The following is a 7,641-nucleotide window of genomic DNA, read 5'->3' as shown; positions in this document are numbered from 1 at the left end:
GAGAGGCACGGGTCCACCCGTGACAGCCATAACCAACTGCGGCAGTTACCAGCAGGTGACAGCTGTGTAATACAGATGACACCTGCCAAATATGGAGAGGGCTCGATCTGTGAGCCCTCTCCATACTCCCCTTCATGACCACCCAATGTATATTTATGATGGGGGATCCGTACCGTTTTTTTTATGGGTTACATACAGCCACATTCATTTCAATGGACAATACGTCCAACCATTTATATTGCCGTTTTTGACACTGTAGCGTACCGCACCGTATACTAGCCGTATAAAAATATAGAGCATGTCCTATTTTCTCCCGTATTTCAGTTCCGTAAGCCCTAGAAGTCAATGGGGATGTATAAAATACTTTTACTTTGATCTGACACTTCCTTGGTGCCCAATATCATTTTCTGAAAATATTGAACTCTAAAATTGTTTGTAAACAACATCAAGAAAAAAGCAAATGTGATTTAGAAAAATAGGATTTTTCTGTTATAGGATTTTTGTAAATAATAGTGAATTAGAGAATGTGTTATTTTGTTATCCTGAGTATATTTGATAATCTTGTCTTTATAAGAATTCCCCTTTAATGATGCTTCAGCGACTTTTAATTAAAAGTGTATAAATATATAAGTATTTGTGATGAATATGGTGGTTAACTGTAAATATTTGCAATAACTCACTTCACCCTTTGGATAGTACACAACACCAAAACAAACCTACCTTCCATATCAACCTTGGTCACAATCTCCCTATAATCAAAATCCTTATGAAATATGAACATAACCCCACATGAATATGAAAAATTACATGAATGATATTTCCGTCTAAACCATACCTGTTTAAATGTATCTTTTGTTTCGACTGTTAAATGGGCTTCTTCCACAGCAACAATATCTGGACAATGGTTCATACAGGGGTTGGTCTTTTTACCTTCGTGTATTTGTAATGTGTGTGTGGGGCAGGAAATCAGGTAATTTAGCAATATACATCTATTGAAAGTTCTGCACTACTTTCATGACATAGTGAGGCCTCCTGTCTTTTATCTCATCAGCCAGATATTCCTGACCATAAAATGTCTGCAGATGGAGGGTCATGTGATCTCTAACTGTCCATGAACAACCCTGCCAGGACCTTATGATATTATTCTTTAATATATAAGAATAAGGTCCTGGCAGGGCGATGGTCAGCGATAAAAAAAACCCCCAATGATAAGGGGAAGTGTTAAGGGTGAGAGAAAGAGGGGGTGAAAACCTCAACACAATACAAGAATATATGGACAGCATGGTGGCTCAGTGGTTAGCACTACAGCCTTGAAGTGCTGGGGTCCTGGGTTCAAGACCCATCCAGGTCAACATTTGCAAAGAGTTTGTATGTTCTCTCCATGTTTGCATGAATTTCCTCCGGGTCCTTCGGTTTCCTCCCACACTCCAAAACATACTGGTAGGTTGATTAGATTGTGAGTCCCATGGGGGCATGGACTGATCTGGCAAACTTTGTGTGTGCTATATAAATAAAGGAATTATTATCATTATGCATGCTGCCATACCAGCCAATCTCTTATCTGAGTATATTACCGTTCGCTACTATAGACACATGTATCCAGATATCACAATCTTCAAATAATACCCTAAAATGATGGGACCTGGAGGGATATCACCATGATTACTTCATATTTTCTCCCTCCATTTAAAAACTTCTTCAGGCTCATCAAAAAACTATGTCTTATCCCAATAACCCTTATCTTAACCATGTTTTATTCCAATGTCTGAACCCAATAACAAATGAATCACAAAAGTGGAATATTTAAATCCCGGAAATAATGTTATGTTTCAACATACTAAAAGGCTAAATATATACTGCACATAAATCTTTGTATAACAATATATCACCATCATGAGGGAAAGTGAACTACTCCAAGGGATTTTGTTTTTGTACAACAACCATAATATCAACATGCTGATTCCTATTGTTTGATGTGAACGGTATTGTTTTGTATGGAGACCACACACTGACAAGGATGTACACACAACATAGTAGGGCGTTATCAAATGGGTCTTAGGAAAAGGTAGTTCCACAAACAGAATCTTAATGTGTAGCAAGTACAAAGCATTTGTATGTTTATTATCTTTGTAAAACTAACACAGTAGAAGTCCTTTGTACAATTCTAGTTTTTGGAATTTTTCATTACCCTTGCCTGCCTGATTTGACCAAAGTGACAAAAATATATGCTTAGAACATAGTTCTCCTTCCACAGTTTGTTTTCTGAAAATAATGGCAGGTAGCAATGCAGCATTGGGACATTTATTATACAGCATGTGACAGCACAGCACAGACCCGGCACTAACACCTGGGATAGGAAAAACTCCGATCCTGGGTGTTTAACCCGTTACACTCCCCGGTCAAGCATGCCCTGGGGTCCGGCGAGTGCCCCGAGGCTGCCGCCTCCTGGCAGGACCCAGCTGTATGTAACTGAGCATGTGTACACTGTACACTGCAATACATGTGTATTTCGCATTGTAAGGGCTTGAACAAGACATCAGATAAACGCTTGTTCAAAGCGTAAAAATATTTTTTTAATAATTAAATAAAATAAAAGTCCCATAATCAGCCCAATTATTTATAAAACACAAATAAAGTATATGAAACACAAAAAACACACAAAAAAGTACATATTTGGTATCGCGCGTCCGTATCAATCTGTACAATAAATCTAAAACGATATTGAACCCGCTCGGTGAACGAGGTAAAAAAAACACACAAAAAACTTCCCATAATATACAATCTTTATTCAAATACCCTCAATCAAAAATTATCTAAAAAGTGATCAAAAAAAGTTACGTGCCCTTATATGATACGACTGAAAAGGACAATTCTTTTTGCAAAAATTAAGCCTTCAACTAGACCTGTCAACAGAAAAATACAAAATTAATGCCCCTAAAAAGTTGGCGAAAACAGTAAAAACAATGAGATTTTCTCCAATATTGGTTTTACTCAGTAAAATTGAACAAAGATAAGAAAAACTATTTATATGAGGTATCGCCGTAATCTTAGTGAACCAGAGAATAAAGATAAAATATTATTTTTATGTTATGGCGAGCGGGGAAAAAAAAGTGCTATAAATTAAAATGGATAATTTTGTTTGTATTCCCCTTGAAATAGTTAATAAAATCTCATGAATAAGCTATAGACCCCTAAAATGAATTAGCTGTACACCTCCTCACCTCCCTAATAATAAGCCCTTATATGTTCGCATTGCCAAAAAAAATTAAAGTTTTATAGCCTGTACATTTTGACAATACAAATCTGCTCTGAATGGCGCTGCTTTCATCCTATGCCCGGCCGTGTGTCCATACAGCAGGTTACCACCACATATGGGGAGAAATTGGGCATCAAACTTTGCAGAGCATTTCATCATTTTAGTCATTATGAAAGTGTAATTTTTGGCCTAAATCAATGTATTTTCCAAAAACAGTCAAAAGTTTCAAAATCGCACTTTTGAAAAACTTAAAGAGTTAATACACTTAATAGAAGTTGTTTTATATACAGTGAGGAGTGTAGTTTACATAGTGGGGTAAATTATGGGGTTTTAGTATTATTTAGGCCTTTCAAAGTCCCTTGAAACCTAAGTTGTCCCTCAAAATGTGAGTTTTGGCGATTTTTACAAAAACTTTAAAAATCGCAGTTCTAAGTTCTAAGCCTCATAACATCCCAACATCCTAGAAAACGGAGAGGACGGATAAAATATCATTCTCACATAAAGCAGATATTCCGGAAATGTTAGTTATCTAGCTTTTGGGGTAGTTTAACTGCCTGTCTGGAACGTAAAACATTTCAAACTTTGAAAATGAAGATTTTTTCCGAAATTTTGCCAAATTTTCATTTTATTCTAAACGCAAAACCTATCACTTAAATTTTACCACTATCCTGAAGTACAATGGGGCAGATTTACTTACCCGGTCCGTTCGCGATCCAGCGGCGCGTTCTCTGCGGTGGATTCGGGTCCGGCCGGGATTCATCAAGGTAGTTCCTCCGCGTCCACCAGGTAGCGCTGCTGCATCCGAATGCCCTGAAATTCACCGAGCCGGACCATGTGAAGGTAAGCGCGTCCCAAGTGACACTTTTATTGTTTTAAATGCGGCGGTTTTTCCGAATCCGTCAGGTTTTCGCTCGGCCACGCCCCCCCATTTCCGTCGCCTGCATGCCGGCACCGATGCGCCACAATCCGATCGCGTGCGCCGAAATCCCGGGGCAATACAGGGAAAATCAGCGCAAATCGGAAATATTCGGGTAACACATCGGGAAAAAGCAAATCGGGCCCTTAGTAAATGAACCCCAATGTGTCTCGAGAAAACAATCTCAAAATCACCTGGATATGTTAAAGAGTTCCAAAGTTATAACCAATATAAATGCCACCCTGCGCCAAAATTCAAAAATACCTCGCAAAGTGCATTCTTTGGTTTTGCCAACAGAAACATACATTAATTGTAATAAACACCAATGTAGAAAGCTCTAACAATATGGAGCGTATTTTGAAATCAATAAACATATTTATTATGCGATAGATCAGTTCTGGGTGTAAAGGGGTATTCCCATGGTCAGAGTTATGAAAATAGACAAATGTAGCAGTTCAATACGATTTCCATAGCTACCACAAAGGAGGCGAATAAGAATTATAGAAACAGTATATCGCAGTGCACTACTCTGTTTATTTAAGTCCTGAAGTTACAAAAACACAGTAGTTGACTCAGCTAACCGATTTTTGTAACTCCCATTCACAATGTAAGACATTGACAATTTCGTTTATCCATAAAGATAACATAGAAACAATTTTTTTTTTCAATTTTTTTAAATTCCGTTGGAAAGCATGCAGGATTTAATTGAATCCATTTTAAAAGATGTTCCGTTAAAATATGATTATGGGGATAACTTTATAAATTGAAACTTCAGCCTCATGCCCATGAACATGTTAATATCACAAGCCACCAACAACAGAAAGTACTCTTGTTTGTGGCCCATGTGACATCAGCAGGTGAGCTCCATAAACTAGGGCAGAAATAGCAACTGCTTCATAATGGGCATCTCGGGCAGTCGGCTCATACACAGGGCTTTGGAAACCACCAAGTGTATGAGCCCATAGAAATATATGCAGATGTGTGCTGTCCATTGAAACAACATACATACAGTAAGTGAAAAAATGTAAAGATTAATGTGTGTATAAGGAATGCAAACTATAAATGCAGTGATAAAAGAGTGAAGGAGGTCCTCCTAGTGCACAAACTTTCTGTATTCATGTCATTAAAGCGGTATTCCCACAAAGACAAGATTCTTAAAGATACTCATAACAAAATAACACATTCTATAATTCACTGTTATAATTCCAACCTGTCTCTATCTGTCCTGGTGTATACAATTTTGGTTGCCCTGACATCCGACCGTAAATTTTCTGTCTAGGGTCGGGCATGCCAGATTCTTCTTATGAGTAGCTTCTCTTATCTGCACGATGCAGTGTCTCTCTGCCTCCAGCCCCTCTCTCCCGGATTATAATAATTCCTTTTTTTATACAGTGCACAGATTACGCAGCGCTGCACAAAGCATGTCAAATTGGTCCCTCTCCCCATGGGGCTCACAATTTAAACAACCTAACAATATGTTTTGGAGTGTGGGAGGAAACCGGAATACCTGGAGAAAACCCACGCAAACACGGAGAGAACATACAAACTCTTTGCAGATGTTGACCTGGGTGGGATTCGAACCCAGGACACCAGTGCTGCAAGGCAGAAGTGCTACTCACTCAGCCGCTGTGCCGAAGAGCTCACACACAGATACTCACAGACATTTCCTGATGGCAAGAAGCATCATGAAAAGACTTACTCGACAAGCTACAGATAAAATTAGATCTTTATAGCAGGGGAAGGAGTCATAGCAGAGCTGACTGTGTGTGTTGTAGCTGAGATATATCAGAGCTGGCATGTCATTGTGTGTCATATCCATCTCATGGATCTCATCATCTATCTTTATTTGTAGCAGATACTAGTAGAATGTTCAAAAGCTAAATAAAAGTGTAGATAAACCTGGACTATGAAAATCTAAGCCGATTGTCAGCACTCAGCTCATCTCACAGAGGAATTATGTAGTGTCTTAGAGTGTCCCCGCCCATTAAAGCTTATACTTGAATTTTGTTGTGTGTTATATTTTTAGTTTGCCACAAATGACATTATGGCTTGTGAGGAGTTGTTCCACAGGTGCGACTAGCCTGCGGTGGTAGCTGAGGTCTAGGTACCTTAGCGGAAGTTCGTGGTCAGGTTCAGGCACAGGATAAGGGCAGGCAGCAGAGATGCAAGGTCAAGTCCAATCCGTGGTCAGCAATGGGAGGTCCAGGCAGATGGGAACGGGAACACAGGAACAGACAGGAACACACAGGAGCACGGGAACAGGAACATGGGAACAGAAATGCAGGAACACACAGGAGCACGGGAACTGAAACGCAGAAACACGGGAACAGGAACGCAGGAACATGGGACACGGGAACTCACTAGCAGGAACACACAGGAATGCAGGAACTTTGCAGGGGAGCTTTCTCTAAGGTATATGGACAAAGATCCGGCAGGGAGTGTAGGCAGAGGCAGGCTTAAGTAATTTTGTGAAAATGGCCAGCGCCAATTAACGGCGCGCTGGCCCTTTAAATTTACTGAAGGCAGTGCCATCACACCCTAGGAAGCAGGGCCGCGCATGCCACGCTGCTGGAGTTGGTACTGGATACCTAAAAGAATGTTTTCAAAGGAGACCCTATCAGTTTTCACCATGAAGGTAGTCCCACAAAGACAATATTCTTAAATATACTCAGGATAACAAAACAACAAATTATTTAATTCACTGTTAGTAACAAAAGAATACAGCATTTCTCAGATATAATGCTAACCTGTCTATCAGTCTTGGTTTTAACAATTTTGGTTGTCCCTGGATATGACCGTAAATCTTCTGACTATGGTCGGATGACTTCTCATGAATAGCTTCTCATGTTTTCAGTCTCCAGTGCTCTCTGCTTCCTGCCCCTCTCCCCGCATTACAACACCAGCAAAGACACAGGCACTTCCTCTCAACAAGCAGCAGTGTGCAGAGACTTACTCTACATGCTACCTACAAGAAAAACAGAGCTAACTGTGTGTTTTATAGATTAAGTAAGGTAGCAGAGCTTATTATATCATTGTGTTTTATATCCATCTCATGACTCTGATGTCTCATCTCTCTTTTTCTGTGTGTTAAATACTTGTATATTGCTCAGTAGATAAATAAAAGTGGTGGGTGGGATTTTTATAGTCACAAGAACGTTGTATTTTGTATATATACCCGCTCTGTACAGTGATTGTTTGGCTTGAAAAAGATCAATACAAGCCGAAACGTCTCTACTGCTACACATGAAATAAAAAGGACCACATTTTTCCACATTGGACGTCTGGAGTGCTGCTCATTTTTTGTCTTTAAAATAAAAGTCTAGGTAAACCCTGTTCCCTCACAGCAAAGAGGAATCATGAAGCATCTGCTTAGAGAATTCCCTCCACTTTTTGGAATATTAAAATGACCATTACTGAGTAATAGGAGCTAAAACAGAAATAAAACTAAAAAATTGTAATGTATGGGGTT

The sequence above is a fragment of the Engystomops pustulosus genome, chromosome 2, assembly GCF_040894005.1.
Source record: "Engystomops pustulosus chromosome 2, aEngPut4.maternal, whole genome shotgun sequence".
Lineage (NCBI taxonomy): Eukaryota > Metazoa > Chordata > Amphibia > Anura > Leptodactylidae > Engystomops > Engystomops pustulosus.
The sequence above is the reverse complement of the archived record's forward strand: the minus strand, read 5'-3'. Positions refer to the sequence as shown.